At 36.1% G+C, this 24,342-nt stretch overlaps 1 pseudogene; it reads left to right on the forward strand.

The window, feature by feature from the left end:
* Positions 1–12,800: 12,800 nt before the first annotated feature.
* Positions 12,801–22,869, forward strand: LOC132368070 (nuclear receptor-binding factor 2-like; annotated as a pseudogene).
* The last annotated feature ends 1,473 nt before the right edge of the window (positions 22,870–24,342 follow it).

Below are 24,342 nucleotides of genomic sequence, written 5' to 3' on the forward strand. Positions count from 1 at the left end.
TAAATGGATTAAATGGTCCAACAAAAAGACATAGACTGGCTGAATGGATACAAAATCAAGACTCGTATACATGCTGTCTAAAAGAGACCCACTTCAGACCTAGGGACATACAGACTGAAAGTGAGGGGATGGAAAAAGATATTCCATGCAAATGGAAATCAATAGAAAGCTGGAGTAGCAATTCTCGTGTCAAACAAAATAGACTTTAAAATAAAGAGTATTACAAGAGACAAAGGACACTACAAAATGATCAAGATATCAATCCAAGAAGAAGATAAAACAATTGTAAACATTTATGCACCCAACAGAGGAGTACCTCAATACATAAGGCAAATGCTAAAAGCCATAAAAGGGGAAATTGACAGTAACACAATAATAGTAGGGGACTTTAACACCCCACTTTCACAAATGGACAGCTCATCAAAAATGAAAATAAATAAGGAAACACAAGCTTTAAATGAAACATTAAGCAAGATGGACTTAATTGATATTTATAGGACAGTCCATCCAAAAACATAAGAATACAATTTCTTCGCAAGTGCTAATGGAACATTCTCCAGGATAGATCACATCTTGGGTCACAAATCAAGCTTTCGTTATTTTAAGAAAATTGAAATCCTATCAAGAACCTTTTCCGACAACAACGCTATGAGACTAGATATCAACTACAGGAAAAAAACTGTAAAAAATACAAACACATGGAGGTTAAACAACACACTACTAAGTAACCAAGATATCACTGAAGAAGTCAAAGAGGAAATCAAAAAATATCTAGAAACAAATGTCAATGAAAATATGACAACCCAAAACCTATGGGATACAGCAAAAGTAGTTCTAAGAGGGAACTTTATAGCAATCCAATCCTACCTCAAGAAACAAGAAACATCTCAAATAAACAACCTAACCTTACACCTAAAGCAATCAAAGAAAGAAGAAAAAACCCAAAGTTAACAGATGGAAAGAAATCATAAAGATCAGATCAGAAATAAATGAAAAAGAAATGAAGGAAAAAATAGCAAAGATCAATAAAACTAAAAGCTGGTTCTTTGAAAAGATAATCAAAATTAATAAACCATTAGTCAGACTCATCAAGAAAAAAAAGAGAGAAGACTCAAATCAATAGAATTAGAAATGAAAAAGGAGAAGTTACATCAGACACCACAGAAATACAAAGCATCCTAAGAGACTACTACAAGGAACTCTATGCCAATAAAATGGACATCCTGGAAGAAATGGACAAATTCATAGAAAAGCACAACCTTCCAAGACTGAACCAGGAAGAAATAGAAAATATAAACAGACCAATCACAAGCACTGAAATTGAAACTGTGAATAAAAATCTTCCAACAAACAAAAGCCCAGGACCAGATGGCTTCACAGGCAAATTCTATCAAACATTTAGAGAATAGGTAACAACGATCCTTCTCAAACTGTTCCAAAATATAGCACAGGGAGGAAAAGTCCCAAACTCATTCTACAAGGCCACCACCACCCTGACACCAAAACCAGACAAAGATGTCACAAAGAAAGAAAACTACAGGCCAATATCACGGATGAACATAGATGCAAAAATCCTCAACAAAATACTAGCAAACAGAATCCAACAGCACATTAAAAGGATCATACACCATGATCAAGTGGGGTTTATCCCAGGGATGCAAGCGTTCTTCAATATACGCAAATCAATCAATGTGATACACCATATTAACAAATTGAAGGAGAAAAACCATATGATCATCTCAATAGATGCAGAAAAAGCTTCTGACAGAATTCAACACCCATTTATGATAAAAACCCTCCAGAAAGTAGGCATAGAGGGAATTTCCCTCAACAAAATAAAGGCCATATATGAAAAATCCACAGCCAGCATCATTCTCAATGGTGAAAAATTCAAACCATTTCCACTAAATCAGGAACAAGATAAGGTTGCCCACTCTCACCACTATTATTCAACATAGTTTTGGAAGTTTTAGCCTCAGTAATCAGAGAAGAAAAAGAAATAAAAGGAATCCAAATCGGAAAAGAAGTAAAACTGTCACTGTTTGCAGATGACATGATACCATCTATGCATAGAGAATCCTAAAGATGCCACCAGAAAACTACTAGAGCTAATCAATGAATTTGGAAAAGTAGCAGGATACAAAATGAATGCACAGAAATCTCTTGCATTCCTATAGGCTAATGATGAAAAATCTGAAAGAGAAATTAAGGAAACACTCCCATTAACCACTGCAACAAAAAGAATAAAATACCTAGGAATAAACCTACCTAAGGAGACAAAAGACCTGTATGCAGAAAATTATAAGACACTGATGAAAAAATTAAAGATCTATAAACAGATGGAGCGATATACCATATTCTTCGATTGGAAGAATCAACATTGTGAAAATGACAATACTACCGAAAGCAATCTATAGATCCTATGCAATCCCTGTCAAACTACCAATGGCATTTTTCACAGAACTAGAGCAAAAAATTTCACAATTTGTATGGAAACAAAAAAGACCCCGAATAGCCAAAGCAATCTTGAGAAAGAAAAACGGAGCTGGAGGAATCAGGCTCCCAGACTTCAGACTATACTACAAAGCTACAGTAATCAAGACAGTATGGTACTGGCACAAAAACAGAAATATAGATCAATGGAACTGGATAGAAAGCCCAGAGATAAACCCACGCACATATGGTCACCTTATCTATGATAAAGGCGGCAAGAATATACAATGGAGAAAAGACAGCCACTTCAATAAGTGGTGCTGGGAAAACTGGACAGCTACATGTAAAAGAATGAAATTAGAACACTCCCTAACACCATACACAAAAATAAACTCAAAATGGATTAAAGACCTAAATGTAAGGCCAGACACTATCAAACTCTTAGAGGAAAACATAGGCGGAACACTCTATGACATAAATCACAGCAAGATCCTTTTTTACCCACCTCCTAGGGAAATGGAAATAAAAGAAAAATAAACAAATGGGACCTAATAAAACTTAAAAGCTTTTGCACAGCAAAGGAAACCATAAAGAAGATGCAAAGACAACCCTCAGAATGGGAGAAAATATTTGCAAATGAAGCAACTGACAAAGGATTAATCTCCAAAATATACAAGCAGCTCATGCAGCTCAGTATCAAAAAAAAACAAACAACCCAATCCAAAAATGGGGAGAAGACCTAAATAGACCTTTCTGCAAAGAAGATACACAGATTGCCAACAAACACATGAAAGGATGCTCAACATCACTAATCATTAGAGAATGCAAATCAAAACTACAATGAGGTATCACCTCACACCAGTCAGAATGGCCATCATCAAAAAATCTACAAATAATAAATGCTGGAGAGGGTGTGGAGAAAAGGGAACCCTCTTGCACTGTTGGTGGGAATGTAAACTGATACAGCCACTATGGAGAACAGTATGGAAGTTCCTCAAAAAATAAAAATAGAACTACCATATGACCCAGCAATCCCACTACTGGGCATATACCCTTAGTAAACCATAATTCGAAAAGATTCATGCACCACAATGTTCATTGTAGCACTATTTACAATAGTCAGGACATGGAAGCAACCTAAGTGTCCATCGACAGATGAATGGATAAAGAAGATGTGGCACATATATACAATGGAATATTACTTAGCCATAAAAAGAAACGAAATTGAGTTATTTGTAGTGAGGTGGATGGACCTAGAGACTGTCATAGAGTGAAGCCATAAGAAAAAAAAAATACCGTATGCTAACACATATATATAGAATCTAAAAAAAACAAAAAAAAAGGTTCTGAAGAACCTAGTGGCAGGACAGGAATAAAGACGCAGATGTAGAGAATGGACTTGAGGACACGGGGAGGTGGAAGGGTAAGCTAGGACGAAGTGAGAGAGTAGCATTGGCATATATACACTACCAAATGTAAAATAGATAGCTAGTGGGAAGCAGCTGCATCGCACAGGGAGATCAGCCTGGTGGTTTGTGTCCACCTAGAGTGGTGGGATAGGGAGGATGGGAGGGAGATGCAAGAGTGAGGAGAAATGGGAATATATGTATATATATAGCTGATTCACTTTGTTATACAGCAGAAACTAACACACCATTGTAAAGCAATTATACTCCAATAAAGATGTTAGAAAAAAATAAAAAAGTAAAAAGTAAACTATGATTTAAAAAAAAAACAACTCTATTCTCATTCTCCTTTCTTTGGTTTTTAATGACGTCAGTCAGTCCTTCCCCTTTCCAGTTAATTTTTTAAATAGAATTTCACTGATGCTAAAACACCCAATGCCTGCTGTTACCTACAGGCAAAATCCTTACCACCTATGGTAAATGAAATGAATTGAATATTTCACGCAAATAAACATAAACAGTTTAACTTGTGACACATTCTGACTTTGAATTAGTAATTCATTAGCTTGGCTATGTCCTTGGTTAGGCTGAGTTGAGCTTAGCGACTTAAACCTGTTGCGCAGCAGAACAGAAATGTAATGATGGTTCCGTTAGGTAAGCATAAGGGCTGCCAAAGATTGTTTCTTTATTTCCTTTTCCTCAAATTATATCTTACTGAGCATGGGATCTAAAAACATTCACTATTTATTTTTGTAAATTTTATTTTAAAATTTTATTATTGAAGTTTCAAACATGAACACTAGTTGTGGTAATAGTACTATAAACTCAATGTGCCCATTTCATCACCTAGTTTCAACAACATATTAACATATGACAAGCTTGTTCTACTATACTTTTACCCACTCTTCCCTCAATTATTTTTAAGCAAATCCTACATATCATATCATTTCATATCACAGAGATATTTCAGCATGTATCTCTAAAACTGGAGGTTTTTTTTAGAAGGCATAAAAAATATAATCATCCCTAAAAAATTAACAATAGTTACTTAATATCATCAAATATCCAGACACTGTTCACATATACTGATGGTCTTATAAATTTTTAAGACAGATAAATCATTAAATCAAGATTCAAAATGTCCATACATTGAGATAGCTGGTATGTCTTTTAAAGCCTTCTCCTTGTTTTTATATCTTGCACTTGTTGTTGTTGTTGTTGATACCAGGACTAAGATACTAAGTCATTTATCCTGCAGAGTTTTCTAAAATATATTATGCTAATTACATACCAGTGATGTCATTTATAGAGTTCCTTTGTCACCTATACTTCCTATAAATTGGCAGGTAAATCTAGATGTTTGATCAGATTCAGATTATTTTTTTCATTTCTGGGCAGATTTCCTTCATGGGTAATATTGCATACTTCTACCAAGATGTATACGTTGTCTCTCTTTTTTGATGTTATCAACTACTGATGATTGTTTCTGAGACCCATTAATACATTGGTGGGGTGACAAAATAATGATATTTGTCATTTCTTCTCCATTTATTAGCTAGAATCCTTCCAAACAGAGAAATATTCCCTCCCCAATTATTTGGTTACTGAGGTAAGGTTATATAAGAATGGAGGACAAATACTTGATTCTTTCTCTTTAGACATTTTCAAAAAATAAAGAAATAAAAAGAATCACTAGAAGTCATCAATGAGTTATTTTTAATACCATAATAAACCCATGAAATGAAGCATATCTGATGTATCCACTGTAATTTTTGTCTTAACTGATGCTCAAATAATTTCATCTTAGACCAGTAGAAGCTTATTCAGGTTGCCAGTTACCTTGTTTGCCAATCTAGAGGATATTTCAGGCTCACTTTGCACATTTCTTTTTGTCCCATATCTAGAATCAGCCATTTCTCAAAAATCAAAATAAAACAAAAGTTCCTTTTAATGTAAGTGGTAAAGACCACGATCTGGATACCAAAAAGGTAGTCTTTGCTATTGGGTTGGTCACTGTTTTTAGACATTCTCAGTGTACAGAAGTAGGAAAAAGTTTTTAAAGTTAAAATATGTGTGTGAGTTTTTTGTCTGCTTGTTTGTTTGTTTTGGATAAAACGATTATTGAGATCACATTCACATATCATAAAATTCACCCTTTTAAAGTATACAATTCAATGTAATTTAGTATATTCAGAGTTGTACAACCATCACCACAATCAGTTTTAGAACATTTCCATCACCACCAAAAGAAACCCTGTACCCTTTAGCTATTATCCCCCAAGTATCCACATTCTCTTTCCCCCCACTAACCCTAAACACAAGCACTAACCTACTTTCTGTCTCTACAGATTTGTCTACTGTGGATATTTCATATAAATGGAGTCATATATCAGTAATATGTGGTCTTTTGTGGCTGAGTTCTGTTACTTAGTATTAGGTTTTTAAAGTTCATCCATGTTGCAGCAAGTATCAGTACTTCATTCCTTTTTATGGCTGAATAATATTCCATTGTATGGATAGACCACATTTTGTTTATTTATTCATTCATCAGTTGATGAATATTTGGGTTGTTTTCACTGCTTGGCTATCATGAGTAGCTGCTATGAATATTAATATACAAGTTTTTATGTAAACATGTTTTTATTTCTCTAGAAGTGCAATTGCTGGATCAAATGGTAAAAGCATGTTTAACGTTTTGAAGCACTATCAGATAGTTTTCCAAGTGACTACATCAAATTACATTCCTACCAGCAGTGTATGAGGTTCTGATTTTTCCACATCTTTGACAACATTTGTTATTATCTGAATTTTTTGTTATGGCCATCCTGATGAGTGTGAAATGGTCTCTCATCGTCATTTGGGTTTGCATTTGACAGCTAATGAGGTTGAGCATCTTTTCATGTGCCTTATTGGCAATTCGTATATCTTAGCTGGATAAAATTCTATGCAGATTTTTTGACCATTTAAAAAAATTGGGTTATATGTCATTTTTAACTGAGTTGTAAGAGTTCTTTGTATATTTTAGATATAAGTCCCTTATCAAATATATAATTTGCAAATATTTTCTCCCCTTCTGTGGATTGTCTACAAAATGACCCTAACCGACAGGGCCAGCTTCATCTCCTGCCTCTTACCATGATAAAGTCTTTAAGTCTAACAGTGGTTTATTTCCTGGCCTTCTATTTAGAGTCCCTAAATTCTAATTGAAATTTCTTCTCTCCCTCATAAACTCTAACTAAACTTCCAGAAGAGTGAAGCCTTCTCCAGATGACCTCAAGGAGATGATAATCCAACTATCTTTTCATATATGCATCTCCTGTAATATCTAACCTGGTCTTTGCATTTGGTTGACACAAGTAAAACTTAATTAATTATGAGATAACCTGCATGCTGTTGACCTATTGACTCTCAGGACAATTGAAGTTCAGAGAAAGATCAAATAAATATGGCCAATACAAGTCAGAGAAAATATCTTCCTGGAAGATGTAGAACTTGAGTTAGAATCTTATATAAATAAGAAGTTATCTTTTTAAAAACACAGTTACATATTCCAATGGCTAGCAATACTCATTCCCCTGCCAATCTCATTCAGAGTTTAACCTATTTCCTAAAGTACAGCCTTAGGATGAATAAGTACAGCTCTTTCATAGTTTCTGTATATGAAAGCGCTTATTAAATTACTTACAGCCAATGTTTTTACTCCAGGCTCCAGCTCACTTCTCCACTTATCACTCATGTTCTTAAAAGAACCTACTAGGATCTTCCTTAGCCTGATCCTACAACATTTACTTACCCCAGGAAATTTGGATTATGATTAGATTTATTTGAGAACTGAAAGAGCCACCTAACTAAAACCTGTTCGTTTATAAATAGGAGATAGCATAGCATAATAGTTATAGAAGACTTGTTAGCCTTTCCAGAATCGTATTTTTTCCAATTTCCATTTTTAAAATAACTGCTGTTCATGAAGACTTACCCCAAACTATGATTCTGCATTTACACCTGCAAGATCTTTCAGCATCCTGATGTATAATTTTATGACTCTGAAGAAATATGCTAGTTTATAGCACCTAAGTGCTCTCCCACGTCTGATCTTGCTTAAATTTCAAATACTCCTTAACCATGCTTGTTCTGCTGTCTCCAGTTTGAAGTTCATTTCTTCAGAGTCAAAAAGGAAAAAAAATCTGCAGTTGGTAAAAAGTGTGGTTCAAACAGTATACAATTGAGAACTGAAAAAGTGAGTTTTTTTTCCTTAGTTCAATCACACTGTGTCTGTGACTTCAGCCAAAGCTCACAATCAATGCTGACCCCATTTCCTTATCTGTATAAAGAAGCAAGAACAGGCAACTACTGGAACCTTCCTCCATGTTTGTCCTCAGTAAGTGTACTTCCCACTATCCAGTTGAGCTACAAATCTTTTAATATTCAAGTGGCTCCACACCACCATCTTCTTTGGTAACGTCAATTTTCTCCTACCCTGAGGTTTTTCAGCCCATGTTATTGCTAGACAACCTACAGAATTCTCATAAAGCCTAAGAATCAGTCATTTTCCTCACTCATATATGGAAGTTTCACAATCTTTTGCAAGAAGTTCTATAGGATTGCTGACTTTGATCCCCACCATTATTGCACACCTTTGTCATTAAAACCCAAACAACTTGGGCAGTGTGAAAGAGGCTATAACTTCCATGTGATGCCAGTCACAAGAGTGGCCTAGAAGTCAAAGGCAAGACCCTATAGTCCTCATAACTGCAGACCCACAGTGAATGGCCCCTCAAGGGGCAGGGAAGACTACTCCTCTCTGGGTCTTGCAAGTACACACAAATAAAAACTGCCTGAGCCCTTCTGTACCGTTTCCTGTTAACAAACTCTTTTGCACTACATACATACACACATACACACACCCCTCACAATGTGGCTGAGTCAGAAGGGACTTCAATATCAGACACAAGAACCTCTAAAACTAAGTGCCTCAGAGAGCAGAGAAATCCCCTTTTCCATGGCCTACTTTATTTAATTTTGAAGCTTTGTTGACATATAACTAACATACAATAAACAGTACCTAATTAAAATGTACAATTTGATGTTTTGACTTACATACACACCTGAAGAGTCATCACCACAATTATGATAAGGAACATAACCATCATCATTAAAAGTTTTTTCCAGCCCCTTTAATCCCTCTATCCTACCCCTTTCTCATGTACCCCTCTGCTGTTTCAGATATTTATAAGATGTGGCCACCCTGTGGGACGGGGAACTAGAAATCCTACTTTTAACTGGCTCCCCAAGAGATCTCCTATACACCAAGGTTTGAAAACCCCTGCCTTGGGGAAGGAACTTCACATCCTCTTTGAAACATATTCAATTTTGGGCTTCCATCCATGAAAGCATATCTTTTTTTCCTCTAAATGTTTTTAAAAGTCTTTTTTCCTATTGTTTATGATACATGTTCAACTATTCCCATCATTCTCTTCTTTTATTTTTTTAGAATTCCAAGTCAAGGTAGTCTAATCACTGTAAATATATAGAACTGTGACATATAGTTCTAAGAGAAGATGGAAGATAATGCAAATCTCTGAACTTTACAAAGTTCGGAGTAATTTTATAAAAGGCTTACATTTTACCATACAGAAATTTTCAAACATCACTATATACAAAGTTTCCAAAAATGTACAACATACATTTTCAAGAGAACATGATTTACCTCACAGTGCTAGATAATTAATTTAGAAAGTTATTTTTTGAGAAGTGTTCATCATGGTTTTGTAAGTCAAAATTTCATATTATTTGGACTTCACTGAACATATGCAGTCATCCAGTTCAAACGGAGCTTCTCCTCAATGGGAATATATATGGGGCATGAAATGCAATTACCAAAAACATTAAATAATTTATATTAGTAATATTAACATTGTTGACACTTTTCTTTATACTATTCTTCAAAATGTTCCTAAAGGGAATCAAATAAAAGTACAGTACTTGGAAAGTCCATTGAATGTGTTTATTACTTGCTGTTGTAATAAAAGCAAACTGAAGTCCCACCTCCATTATTAATGCTTTAAGGTCTTATTTATTCTTTTGATGATTACCACCCAGGAAAAATTTAGAAAACATAAAAAACCCTTAAATTTCAGGTAGAAGCACTATTATTTTACTTTTGAGTAAAGGAAAGAACCATGGGTCACTGCCATCAAATGGAAAAATGCCCTATGGTAAATAATGTTTCCTTTTATTGCTGGTGTAAAAGTCCCAGCTCTGAGAGTAACCTAGGAGGCACTGCAAGTGATTTTCTGTGAAAAGAAATAAAACTAAATGATCAGTGTGGAGACCAGAGTGTAACCCAGACTCAGAGTTAAGCAGGAATTCTCATATCCTAGTTTTTATTGCCAGGCTGCCAAAAGCTGTTAAAATTATATGGGGTAAGTAGGAATGAGGATATAACTGAAGAGTTTTGGCTTGGTATTCTCCCTCTCAAGGAAATTATGCAACCTCTCAAAGATATTTGTTTTACTCTTTGATTATATATCCAAAATGCTTCTCTGAATTGTATAGGTTTATTAAATCTCTATAACAGAGTAAAGCACTCTCTAAGGTACTTCTGTGATTTCTAGAAGATCTAAACTGAGTATAGCAAGATCCTTGATCACAGTGTTTTGACATTTCTTAACTAACTGATTCCACATAACACCAAGATGTCTCAACAGCATTTCATTTTTAAAGCTAATACGTTAAAAATTTTGTTGGAAAGATATAATCGTTATTCATTCATTCATTCAACAAAAATGTTTTGAATGTCCATTATGCCCACCTATAGGGTGCTGGAAGATTTAAAACGCCTACTTCTTATTTTCACTAAGCTAGTTTATCCATTGTTGCTCTAAAACAGGACAGCAAAAGTCCTTATTACTTACCTCTCATTCAACAAGTGTCTCTTCCATAAAGCTTTCCCTGATCATCTCAGCTAGAAATTATGCCTCTCATCTCTTTACCATATGGTCATATATCAAACTTATATTGTATTTTTTTAAATTAATTAATTAATTTTTTGGCTGCACCTCGCAGCTTATGGGATCTTAGTTCCCCGACCAAGGATCGAATCCGGGCCCTCAGTAGTGAGAGTACAGAGTCCTAACCACTGGACCACCAGGGAATTTCCAATCTTGTACTGTATTTAATTTAGTTTCATATCTTATCTTTCCATTTAGTCCATAAGCTCCTATACAGCAGAGGCCCTAACTCTACACCCCTATTCTTTCATTCATTCATTCATTCAACAGGAAAGATATTGAGCCAGGCATTATGTGAAATTTAAAGATAAATAAGACACAGGTACCATCATCAATTTGATTTTAGTTCAACTGGTGAAATAAGACATGTACACAATTACCACAACATGATTCCTATGAATTTTTGTACATCTAAAAATGTGTTGATTTGAAGGCTTTTCCCAGCATTCCTGGCCCCTGCTTCTTTATATACCTCACATAATTTAACACGATGGCATGGACAAAGTAGAGACTAAATAAATAGGTGCTGGATGAATATTTGTTGAGAGTACTTTTTAAGATTTTACTGTTAGGCCCATCAGATTTCCCTTTTTATTCATGCATTTCATAAAGCTACCCACTGTGATACTTTATTACATTTGTATTTTCAGATTCTGGTGGCTCTTAAGTATTATAAGGAGACAGAAATCTTAATGAAAATGTGAGGAAACTACGTGTAGTAAGAAAAGCATTGAGCTTTGAGTCAGGGAATCCACTCTGGACTTTTGTTCCTCCATTTCTTAGTTGTATGACTTGCATCTTAACCTCTGACTCTAGCTCTCAGTTTCCTTATTTGTAAAATAGGAATAACAATTGCCACCGGACAATGTTGTCATAAGGCACAAATGAAAGAATGTCTTTGAAAGCACTTGGAAAACTGCAAAACGTTTTTGAAATGATACTGTGAGCTCCCAGACTGCTTATGGCTAGTAAAGGGTAGCATGTAGTCAAGCACAATGAGAACTTTCCTTGCTGCTATGGATTGTCAGGCTGACTGGCCACTGACACCTTATCAATTTAGAAAAGTCACATTTTGTCGTTGAATTTCAGTCTTTCTAGACACAACCTGAAAAGATGCCTTATACAGATAAAAGCTTAGTGGGATCCAGCATTTCATGATCCTAACAATAGCTGTAAAATCTTCAGAAATCTTTATAATAAAGGTAATAGGCAAATATAGCCTTACTAGTCACACATTTATAGTAGCCTTCAATTACAGAATATTTTTACATGTGAGGCAGTGTGCAAAGTGCTCTAAAGACATTTTCTTAGCATGGTATGTGGATAGAAATCTCAAGTTCCAGTCAGAAGATGCCATATCACTTGGACTGCACCACAGTATACAATGGGTTCTGGAGTCTGAAGACCTGGACTCAAGTCTAGTCCCTTAAAACTAAATGATTCTAGTACCTGGCTTCTCATCCATTTTTTAAAAAATGGCACCGGAGTTAGTCTCTGCCACATAGGTTATTATGAGGATTGAATCTAATAATTCAGTAGAGCATATGTAGAGTGTCTGGCTCAATTAGTATTTTTTTCATCTCTTTCACCTAATAGCAAATTACATTGAGCAAACTACTTAACCCTACCAGACTTCAATTTCCTTATCTGTAAAATGTGGATAATAATAACACTTTGTCACGGTACTGTTGTATTAAATTAGATAATGTATAATCTGGAAGATAACACAGATATTTTAATTCATATTATCACCTCATCCTCTTTCTCTTCTGCCACTTTGCTCTTCATAATAACCTCAGTAAACTAGCAGGATATGCTCTCTGGAAGGAAATTCTGGAATAAATTAAAATTCCAAGAAAACTGCATTTTATCACCAAGAATAGTTATCTCCCTTCGGCTATGTATGTTTCACATCAACAGCAGCCCCAGAGCCATCTAACTTGACAGTACAATGCCGTGTGGATTAGCGTCAACAAACCTTGAGATACAGTTGGCTGCAGGACACCTGAGGCCCATCTCCTCTTCTGCTGATTCGCTGGACAGCAAAGAACAGCATTCTCAGATGTTCAACCATGCACCACCCACCAGGCCTAAAAAAGATTACAGGGGGGATGAATATGAGTTCCTTTCTCATGACAGTAATAAGGAACAAGGGAGTAGAGAGGCGTCCTGTTGAAGTGAATAAGTGTTATGGGAAGAATTGAAATAATTAAATCATTTTTTGCTCAAAGCTCTAAAGGTCTGTGCTCACTGACTTATACTTTGACAGCACTTCCTGCTCAGCTGTGTATATACATCAGACACTTCCAAGTTAAGAAGATTCAAGACGTTATGAAGTGTCATTTCTTGAAGAGAGGCCACACTATTTATTCCTCATCTAATAAATGCCAGTACCAGACAAAAGGAAATACATATACATACAACCAAAGTTGTATGTGCTTAATAGCTCACGTACAACTCCTTGAATTCGATGAATGTAAACATTAGTACTAGACTGAAAGCAGGAGCAAGATGGCAGAGTAGATGGACATGCACTCACTCCCTCTTGTGAGAGCACCGGAATCACAACTAACTGCTGAACACTCATCGACAGGAGGACACTGGAACTCACCAAAAAAGATACCCCACATCAAAAGACAAAGGAGAATCCACAATGAGACGGGGGAGGGGCACAATCACAATAAAACCAAATCCCATAACTGCTGGGTAGGTGACTCACAAACTGGAGAACACTTATACCACAGAAGTCCACCCACTAGAGTAAAGGTTCTGAGCAACACGTCAGGCTTCCCAACCTGGGGGTCTGGCAACGGGAGAAGGAATTCCTAGAGAATCAGACTTCGAAGGCGAGCAGGATTTGATTGCAGGACTTTGACAGGACTGAGGGAAACAGAGACTCCACTCTTGGAGGGCACACACAAAGTAGTGTGCGCATCGGGACCCAGAGGGAAGGAGCAGTGACCCCATAGGAGACTGAAACAGACCTACCTGCTACTGTTGGAGGGTCTCCTGCAGAGGTAGGGGATAGCTGTGGCTCACCGTGAGGACAAGGACACTGGCAGCAGAAGGTGTGGGAAGTACTCTTTGGTGTGAACCCTCCCAGAGTCTGCCATTAGCCCCACCAAAGAGCCAGTAGGCTCCAGTGTTGGGTCGCCTCAGGCCAAACAACCAAGAGAGAGGGAACCCAGCCCCATCCATCAGCAGACAAGTGGATTAAAGCTTTACTGAGCTCTGCCCACCAGAGCAACAATCAGCTCTACCCACCACCAGTCCCTCCCATCAAGAAACTTGCACAAGCCTCTTACATAGCTTCATCCACCAGAGGGCAGGAAGCAGAAGCAAGAAGAACTACAATCCTGCAGGCTGTGGCACAAAAACCACATTCACAGAAAGACAGACAAGATGAAAAGGCAGAGGGTTACGTACCAGATGAAGGAAGAAGATAAAACCCCAGGAAAATAACCAAATGAAGTGGAGACAGGCAACCTTCCAGAAAAAGAATTCAGAATAATGATAGTGAAGATGACCCAGGACCTCAGAAAAAGAATAGAGGCAAAGATCAAGAAGATGTAAGAAATATTTAACAAAGACCTAGAAGAAATAAAGAACAAACGCCTAGAAGAATTAAAGAACAAACAAAGAGAGATGAACAATATAATAACTGAAATGAAAAATACACTAGAAGGACCGAATAGCAGAATAACTGAGGGAGAATGGATAAATGACCTGGAAGACAGAATACTGGAATTCACTGCCAAGGAACAGAATAAAGAAAAAAGAATGAAAAGAAATGAAGACAACCTAAGAGACCTCTGGGACATAATTAAACGCAAAAAACATTCGCATTATGGGGTTCCAGAGGAGAAGAGAGAGAGAAAGGACCCAAGAAAATATTTGAAGAGATTATAGTCGAAAACATCCCTAACATGGGAAAGGAAATAGCCACCGAAGTCCAGCAAACACAGAGAGTCCCAGGCAGGAAAAACCCAAGGAGAAACACTCTGAGACACATAAAATCAAACTGACAAAAATTAAACACAAAGAAAAATTATTGAAAGCAACAAGGGAAAAATGACAAATAACATACAAGGGAACTCCCATAAGGTTAACAGCTGATTTCTCAGCAGAAACGCTACAAGCCAGAATGGAGTGGCATGATATACTTAAAGTGATGAAAGAGAAGAAACTACAACCAAGATTACTCTACCCGGCAAGGATCTCATTCAGATTTGATGGAGAAATCAAAAGCTTTACAGACAAGCAAAAGCTAAGAGAATTCAGCACCAACAAACAAGCTCTACAACAAATGCTAAAGGAACTTCTCTAAGTGGGAAATACGAAAGAAAAGGACATAGGAAAAAAAACCCATAACAATTAAGAAAATGGTAATAGGAACATACATATTGATAATTACCTTAAATGTGAATGGATTAAATGCTCCAACGAAAAGACAGTCTTGCTGAATGGATACAAAAACAAGAGCCACATATATGCTGTCTACAAGAGACCCACTTCAGACCTAGGGACACAAACAGACTGAAAGTGAGGGGATGGAAAAAGATTGACACAATACACCAGATAGATTTAATTGATATATATAGGACACTGCAACCAAAAACAGCAGACTACACTTTCTTCTCAAGTGCGCATGGAACATTCTCCAGGATAGATCACATCTTCGGTCACAAATCAGGCCTCAGTAAATTTAAGAAAACTGAAATCATATCAAGCATCTTTTCTGAAAACAACCTATGAGATTAGAAATCAATTACAGGGTAATAAACGTAAAAAACACAAAAACATGGAGGCTAAACAATATGTTACTAAATAACCAAGACACCACTGAAGAAATCAAAGAGGAAATCAAAAAATATTGAGAGACAAATGACAACAAAAACAGGACGATCCAAAACCTATGGGATACAGCAAAAGCAGTTCTAAGAGCGAAGTTTATAGCTATACAAGCCTACCTCGAGAAGCAAGGAAAATCTCAAACAATCTAACCTTACACCTAAAGAAACTAGAGAAAGAAGAACACACAAAACCCAAAGTTAGTAGAAGGAAAGAAATCATAAAGATCAGAGCAGAAATAAATGAAATAGAAACAAAGAAAACAATAGCAAAGATCAATAAAACTAAAAGCTGGTTCTTTGAGAAGATAAACAAAATTGATAAACCATTAGCCAGACTCATCAAGAAAAAGAGGGAGAGGATTCAAATCAATAAAATTAGAAATGAAAAGTTACAAAAGTTACAACAGAAACCACAGAAACACAAAGCATCCTAAGAGACTACTACAAGGAACTCTATGCCAATAAAATGGACAACCTGGAAGAAATGGACAAATTCTTAGAAAGGTATAACCTTCCAAGACTGAACCAGGAAGAAATAGAAAATACAAACAGACCAATCACAAGTAATTAAATTGAAACTGTGATTAAAAATCTTCCAACAAACAAAAGTCCAGGACCAGATGGCTTCACAGGTGAATTCTATCAAACATTTAGAGAAGAGCTAACACACATCCTTCTCAAATTCTTCCAAAAAATTGCAGAGGAAGGAACACTCCCAAACTCATTCTATGAGGCCACCATCACCATGATACCAAAACCAGACAGAGATAGTACAAAAAAAGAAAATTACAGACCAATATCACTGATGAATATAGACGGAAAAATCCTCAACAAAATACTAGCAAACAGAATCCAACAACTCATTAAAAGGATCATACACCATGATCAAGTGGGATTTATCCCAGGGATGCAAGGATTCTTCAATATATGCAAATCAATCAATGTGATATACCATATAAACAAACTGAAGAATAAAAACCCTATGATCATCTCAATAGATGCAGGAAAAGCTTTTGACAAAATTCAACACCCATTTATGATAAAAACTCTCCAGAACGTGGGCATAGAGGGAACCTACCTCAACATAATAAAGGCCATATATGACAAACCCACAGCAAACATTCTCAATGGTGAAAAACTGAAAGCATTTCTTCTAAGATCAGGAACGAGACAAGGATATCCACTCTCGCCAGTATTATTCAACATAGTTTTGGAAATCCTAGCCATGGCAATCAGAGAAGGAAAAGAAATAAAAGGAACACAAATTGGAAAAGATGAAGTAAAACTGTCACTATTTGCAGATGACATGATACTATACATAGATAATCCTAAAGATGCCACCAGAAAACTACTAGAGCTAATCAGTGAATTTGGTAAAGTAGCAGGATACAAAATTAATGCACAGACATCTCTTGCATTCCTATATACTAATGATGGAAAATCTGAAAGAGAAATTAAGGAAACACTCCCATTTACCATTGCAACAAAAAGAATAAAATACCTAGGAATAAATCTACCTGGGAGACAAAAGACCTGTATGCAGAAAATTATAAGACACTGATGAAAGAAATTAAAGATGATACAAACAGATGGAGAAATATACCATGTTTTGGATTGGAAGAATCAACATTTTGAAAATGACTATACTATCCAAAGTAATCTACAGATTCAATGCATCCCTATCAAATTACCAATGGCATTTTTTACAGAACTAGAACAAAAAAATCTTAAAATTTGTATGGAGACACAAAAGACCCCAAATAGCCAAAGCAGTCTTGAGGGAAAAAAACGGAGCTGGAGGAATCAGACTCCCTGACTTCAGACTATACTACAAAGCTACAGTCATCAAGACAATATGGTACTGGCACAAAAACAGAAACATAGATCAATGAAACAGGACAGAAAGCCCAGAGATAAACCCATGCACATATGGTTAACTAATCTATGACAAAGGAGGCAAGGATATACAATGGAGAAAAGACAGTCTCTTCAATAAATGATGTTGGGAAAACTGGACAGCTACATGTAAAAGAATGAAATTAGAACACTCCCTAACACCATACACAAAAATAAACTCAAAATGGATTAGAGACCTAAATATAAGACTGGACACTATAAAACTCTTAGAGGAAAACATAGGAAGAATACTCTTTGACATAAATCACAGCAAGATCTTTTTTGATCCTCCTCCTACAGTAATGGAAATAAAAACAAAAATAAACAAATGGGACCTAATGAAGCTTAAAAGCTTTTGCAAAGCAAAGGAAACTACAAATAAGACGAAAAGACAACCCTCAGAATGGGAGAAAATATTTGCAAACGAATCAACAGACAAAGGATTAATCTCCAAAATATATAAATAGTTCATGTAGCTCAATATTAAAAAAACAAACAACCCAATCCAGAAATGGGCAGAAGGCCCAAATAGACATTTCTCCAAAGAAGACATACAGATGGCCAAGAAGCACATGAAAAGCTGCTCAACATCACTAATTATTAGAGAAATGTAAATCAAAACTACAATGAGGTATCACCTCACACCAGTTAGAATGGTCATCATCAGAAAATCTACAAACAACAAATGCTGGAGAGGGTGTGGAGAAAAGGGAACCCTCTTGTACTGTTGGTGGGAATGTAAATTGATACAGCCACTATGGAGAACAGCATGGAGGTTCCTTAAAAAACTAAAAATAGAATTACCATATGACCCAGCAATCCCACTACTGGGCATATACCAAGAGAAAACCATAATTCAAAAAAACACATGCACCCCAATGTTCATTGCAGCACTATTTATAATAGCCAGGTCATGGTAGCAACCTAAATGCCCATCGACAGATGAATGGATAAAGAAGATGTGGCACATATATACAATGGAATATTATTCAGCCATAAAAAGGAACGAAATTGGGTCATGTGTAGAGACGTGGATGGATCTAGAGACTGTCATACAGAGTGAAGTAAGTCAGAAAGAGAAAAACAAATATTGTATATTAATGCATATATGTGGAACCTAGAAAAATGGTACAGATGAACTGGTTTGCAGGGCAGAAATAGAGACACAGATGTAGAAAACAAACTTATGGACACCAAGGGGGGAAACGGGCAGGGGTGGTGGTGGTGGTGCGATGAATTGGGAGATTGGGATTGACATATATACACTAATATGTATAAAATGGATAACTAATATGAACCTGCTGTATAAAAAATAAATAAAATTCAAAAATTCAAAAAAAAAAGAACATTTGTACTAGGCTGTAAGAATGGTTGCTCTTATAAGAACAGAATTTACTTAAACATCATTTTGAATGATGTTTTCATTTTTGGTTCTGGTTGAATGAGGTACTGCAAGGACTCAATGTTGGTAGACAAAAGCAATGTGGGCATCCAGTGTGTATATTAGTTGCCGTTTTGCAAGTCATGAACATCTTATACACACATACACACACACACACACACACACACACACACAAAAAATCATAAGCTGCAAACTTAGTGGTAAATTATTGTATCATTTTTAGAATACCCTATTTTAAATCATTTGAAAGCCTCTGTTTTTCAGGTTCTAATTATATAAATCATCTGTTAATATTAATACAGTCATAAGAATAATGTATGTAATAGCATTATTTAACTGCAAAACATGTTACTGATGTTAGTTATTATACCTCTTAACCCTGCCTTGAGACAATGAAGTCAGTTATATTTACATGTTATTCAGCAGTCCACACAGTAGGCTTCTTTTAAGGTTCAACTTAAAATATTCTTCCTCCTAGATTTAACTCATATGCCTCCATTCAATTAGAAATCTTTTTTTTCCTACATTCTCACTAAATCTTCTTACTACCTCTGTTATAACATTTGTCACAGCCTACAGGTATTAGATTTATTTATGCATATGCTTCCAGATAAGATTCCAAAAGCCAAGAAGGCAGGCTCTATCCTTGTCATCTTTGCGTAAGCTGTCCCCTCCACTTGTCTCCATGAGGGGTTGGTACCTAGCTGGTCTCTAATGATTTTTTTTAAATGTTGCTAGTCATTCTCAGTTATATTTTAACTATGGAGCTATTTATTCTGACTGTTAAAGTAAGACAATTATGTAGCCCACCCTCCCCCTTACAAAAACGTGTGGTTATCTGCTAGGGACACATGCAACCAGATTTGTTTTGTGCCTTTTTCTTAGCTACGTGGGGCATTCCCTCCTGCAGTTCTTAGGGTGATACTTTCTCTCCATGCTGTCTGTTGTAAGTGGCAAGCAGTGCTTTACCCTAGTGAGAAGGACGTCAATAGGCTGTATTTTACAATGACAGCCGGGCCATTTGACTTGAGTCTTATTACACTTGATGGCTACCTTTTAGGAATATCTTTTTCAATTGTTTATTTTCCAAGCCTCTTGTCAGTTCAAACTACAGAAAACAAAAGGGGAATCCACATTTTACTAATGTGCACTCATAACATGGAAAGCACTTTATCAAACATGGGCCTGAGAAGATATTTCACTCTAATGAAATCCACAGATATTTACCAGATATTAATAACAATATGAGAATGATACAAAATTAATAAACTCTTAACAGTCCACTCATGGGTATTATATTTAGGAAATACTAAGTATACAGGTATATATTGATAAATTTGAAATTATCTGAATTACTTAAAACAGAAGACCTTCCAAAATGCCAATTTGGGCAAGGTTTTAGTAATGGACACTCATTTTAGGAAGGCACTTTGTCTGTACTTATCAAGACATTTACTGAGTTTTTCAATGGGGAAAATATTGACATTTCAGCAAAGCAATCTTTATTGCATAGGGCTGTTAAAAGCATTACTAGAGATTCAGTATCCCTGGCCCCTGGACACTGTCATTATGACAACCAAAAGTGCCTCTTACTGTTTCCAAATGCCCTCTAGGGTAACACCCCACAGTTGTGAACCAAGTGTATGAGTCAAAATAGGCTAAGTTATGCTATAGTAACAAACAACCTCAAACCTCAGGGACATAATATAACAAAAGAATAAACTTTTTCTCTTACTCTGCACATACAGAACAGGTCAAGAGGCGTATTCTGCTCATTATAATGACCAAGAGACCAAGGCTGATGAGGCTCCACTGCAACATGTACACACGCAATCACTGTAGCAGTGGTGATCACACAAGGGGTGTTTGAAAGAAGAGACAGCAGAGTGAGGGCATTATAGCTGCAGATATCAGAATGAGTCAGCAAAGCATAATTTTTGAAGGTGAAGGGCACACCTTGAGTTGATAAACTTAATCCCTAGGTTCCCTAGAACTAGTTTTATTCCTTGAAGAAAAGAAGGTAGAGTTAAATAAGGAATCCCACCAAGAAGCCATGTATGCAGGAAGCACATTGTCTCTGTGGCAGTGTAGAAGGAAAAAGACGTGATTTAAAAAACAGAAAACAAACAACAACAACAAAAAACAACACTGCCTATTCCATTCACTGAGGAGAAAAGCAGGCTATGGAAACTCACATAAGACTCCCTGAAACATGGGGATAATTCCAACTGGCCTGGAATTCAGTTCTGGCTCTGTCCTGATGTAAACCTGCTCCTAATGGCTGAGAAAACTCACCTTTTCCGAAATACTTAATAAACAAGGGAGCAAAATCAGGCTATTCAAAGATATACTGAGGAAAAAGGACAATAATGTAAGAAATGAGAAAAAAATAAATGGTAGATTCATAACATCCAGAAAAAATATTGTAATGGAGCATGTAAAAATTATGACCAAATATTTCTCCCTGAATTTTAAAAACTTAAGAAGCAATCGACTCGATGAAGGAAGAGCTCAAAGCACAAATAAAAGAACTTACAGACAAGATGACTAGACAGCAGGAGAAGATAAAATATATAAGTTGTCAGAGCTCAAGAAAAGCAGTGGCAGAAAAAATAAAATCATCAAATTTTTAAGGACAAAGTAGAGGAATATGAGGGAGAATAGACACTGTTATAAACACATTAAGGAGAAAAGCTAAACTAAATAAGAAAACAAATGAAAAGGATTTGTAAGAAAATGAAAAGAGATACAACAGCGTATATAATTGGGATTTTTTAAAGAAAAAATAGAACAAACATTTAAAGGACAGATCCATTTTGGCAACAGTACAGCATGAAGAAGGCCTGCTGAGCCCACACCAGGCCCCCAGGGCACAGGTGAGGGGTTACAGCATGTCACACTGCACTGGTGTTCTCCTCCACATGCTGATGCTGCAGCCATGGCTCTCTGGCCATTGCCCATCCCAAGGTCTATGAAAGTAATGAAGATTCCCTCAAACATACTCATCGACAAAGTAAAATAACAGATTGTTAGCTGCAGGGAAATAAATAGAGGCTATTTCTTGTCACAGAAAGGCAGACATATATCTTTCTCAATCTATGAGCTGACAGGGTCTGAACAGGCCCATTTATCACTGGAATTGCAAACGGATCATTGCACAAAGCAGCTACTGCTCATTCTGAAGACATGGAAAAAGAAAAGTATTTGAAGGTATGAAAGTCCAGAAGAATATGGACTAGAATGTTGCTCTTCATCTTCAGGCATCTCCAACCCTCTGCTGTGGAAGTTAAAAATGCAGATCCTTTTCTTTTCTAGAAATGGAGGCCCACCACAGAGACAGACCTACAGCAATTTTGGGTGGGGGGTCTTTTATGAGATCTACTTTTTAATTCAGCAACAGAATAAGCCGGCAGAACCATGCATTAGAAGCAAAGCTCCAAAAAATGATCAAATACCTATAAATGGGCATATAACTAAAACTGTATATCTAAAAAGGCATATGGAGAAAAAATGAAAAATAAAGAGTCATGTGGAATGCTTTGAGCCTAAGAACGAAAAAATAAGAAAAGAAAATAAACAACGAAAGGCTGAAAAGGTCTTCACAAAGTTCTACTAAAAAAGGAGCCATAGGTAGATGCTGCTGATTTTCTAAAAAAAAAAAAAAAAAAAAAAAAAAAAAAATCAGAGTTATGGAGCTTGCCATCACATTTAAAACTTCAACATCATCAATCTGGCAGAAGTTTGCAGCAAATATAGGGAAAGTCAGGCACATACCAATACCCAGTCTTACTCTCTCTAATTTTTCATCTCTAAAATTTCTTTTCTTAGAGGAATATTCTTCAGAATGTTCTGAATGGACTTACAATTAAGTAAAATAGAAGAGCATGTCAGAGGAGGAAAGGAGGAGAAATAATAGAGTTCATAGACAATAATAATAATAAAAACAACAACACACAGAAACACCATGCCAGGGATACTCCCTAAAAGTGCATAATCTGTCAGTACTTCAGGAGAAAAGGCAGACCCATGACTTAGGAAACTGTGAAATATGTGGCATATCTGATGCTTTGACTCAAGCTAAGGATTTCAGATTTGGTAGACACTAAACTCTTAGAGGTTCAGTTTATCCTATCATAAACCAAATGGCTACTGGGAGATCTTTTCCAAGAAACAATTATTTTTCTCTTCTGAAGATTATAAATGTATGAAAATATGTCTTATGTAATAATCTATAAGGTCATAAAAGATAATCTAACACCAAATTTTAACATGAAAGCCTAGGGCTCTCTGTATTCATTTTGTTATGCAAATTTTATTCATTCATATGAGGTGTGTAAATTGCATACCTTTCTAGATGAAACTATATGTACCACACTGAGCTACTTTAACATAAAGATAACATTAAGACTAATAGAATGCTTTAAATGTCTATTTATGAGGAAAGAAACAAATTAGTTTTGCTCTTTTCTTAATTACCATTTTACATAATTAATTGAGCTACTTTTGTAAATTTAATTTTTTTTGTTATATAGTGCACTATTTTAAAATATCCAATGAATTATCCTCTTGTCTTTAATGATGAGTGAGTGGAAGTAATACTATTTGGCTGTATTTGGTTATGAGAAAACAATAAGTGTGCTTTAAAAAAGATATAATTCAGATAAATATTCTTGGAATAAAGACAGCAGAATATATATATAGTTGTTTGTGCCTGGAAAACTGAGCTGGAATAGTCCACAAAGATATATATTCTAGTAAAGATGTTATTGGACTTCAACAACTTTAAGAAGGAAGGAAGAAAGGAAGGTGGGAAGGAAGAAAAAAAAGAAAATCATTTGGGCATCTAGGCAAAAAGATCTACTCAATTACATCAGAAAATAAACTGGCCTGGCCTCAGAATTCTCCACAACAATATCCAATGTCAGAAAATAGCAGAGTAATACAAAATCCTTAAGAAAAGAAAGTACTATCCCAAGTGGTTATACTTTGCTGCCTTAACCAAGGTTCTTCAGAGTGCAGACTCTGGAACAAAAGTTTAATTGAGTGCATTTATTAGTTTCCTGTGGCTGCTATAACAGACTTAGTGGCTTAAGATAACAGAAATTTATTCCCTCACAATGTCAAGGCAAGAGCCTGAAATCAGTATCACTGAACTGTAATCAAGGTATTAGCAGGGTTGTACTCCCTCCAGAGGCTCTAGGGGAGAATATGTCCCTTGCCTCTTCCAGTTAGTTTGTGGAGGCTGCCAGCATTCCTTGACTTGTGGCCACATCACTCCTATCTCTACTTCTGTAGTCTTATGGCCTTCTCTTCTATTGTGTAATCTCCTTCTGCATGTTACT

This window comes from Balaenoptera ricei, chromosome 6 (genome assembly GCF_028023285.1).
Source record: "Balaenoptera ricei isolate mBalRic1 chromosome 6, mBalRic1.hap2, whole genome shotgun sequence".
Taxonomy (NCBI): Eukaryota; Metazoa; Chordata; class Mammalia; order Artiodactyla; family Balaenopteridae; genus Balaenoptera; species Balaenoptera ricei.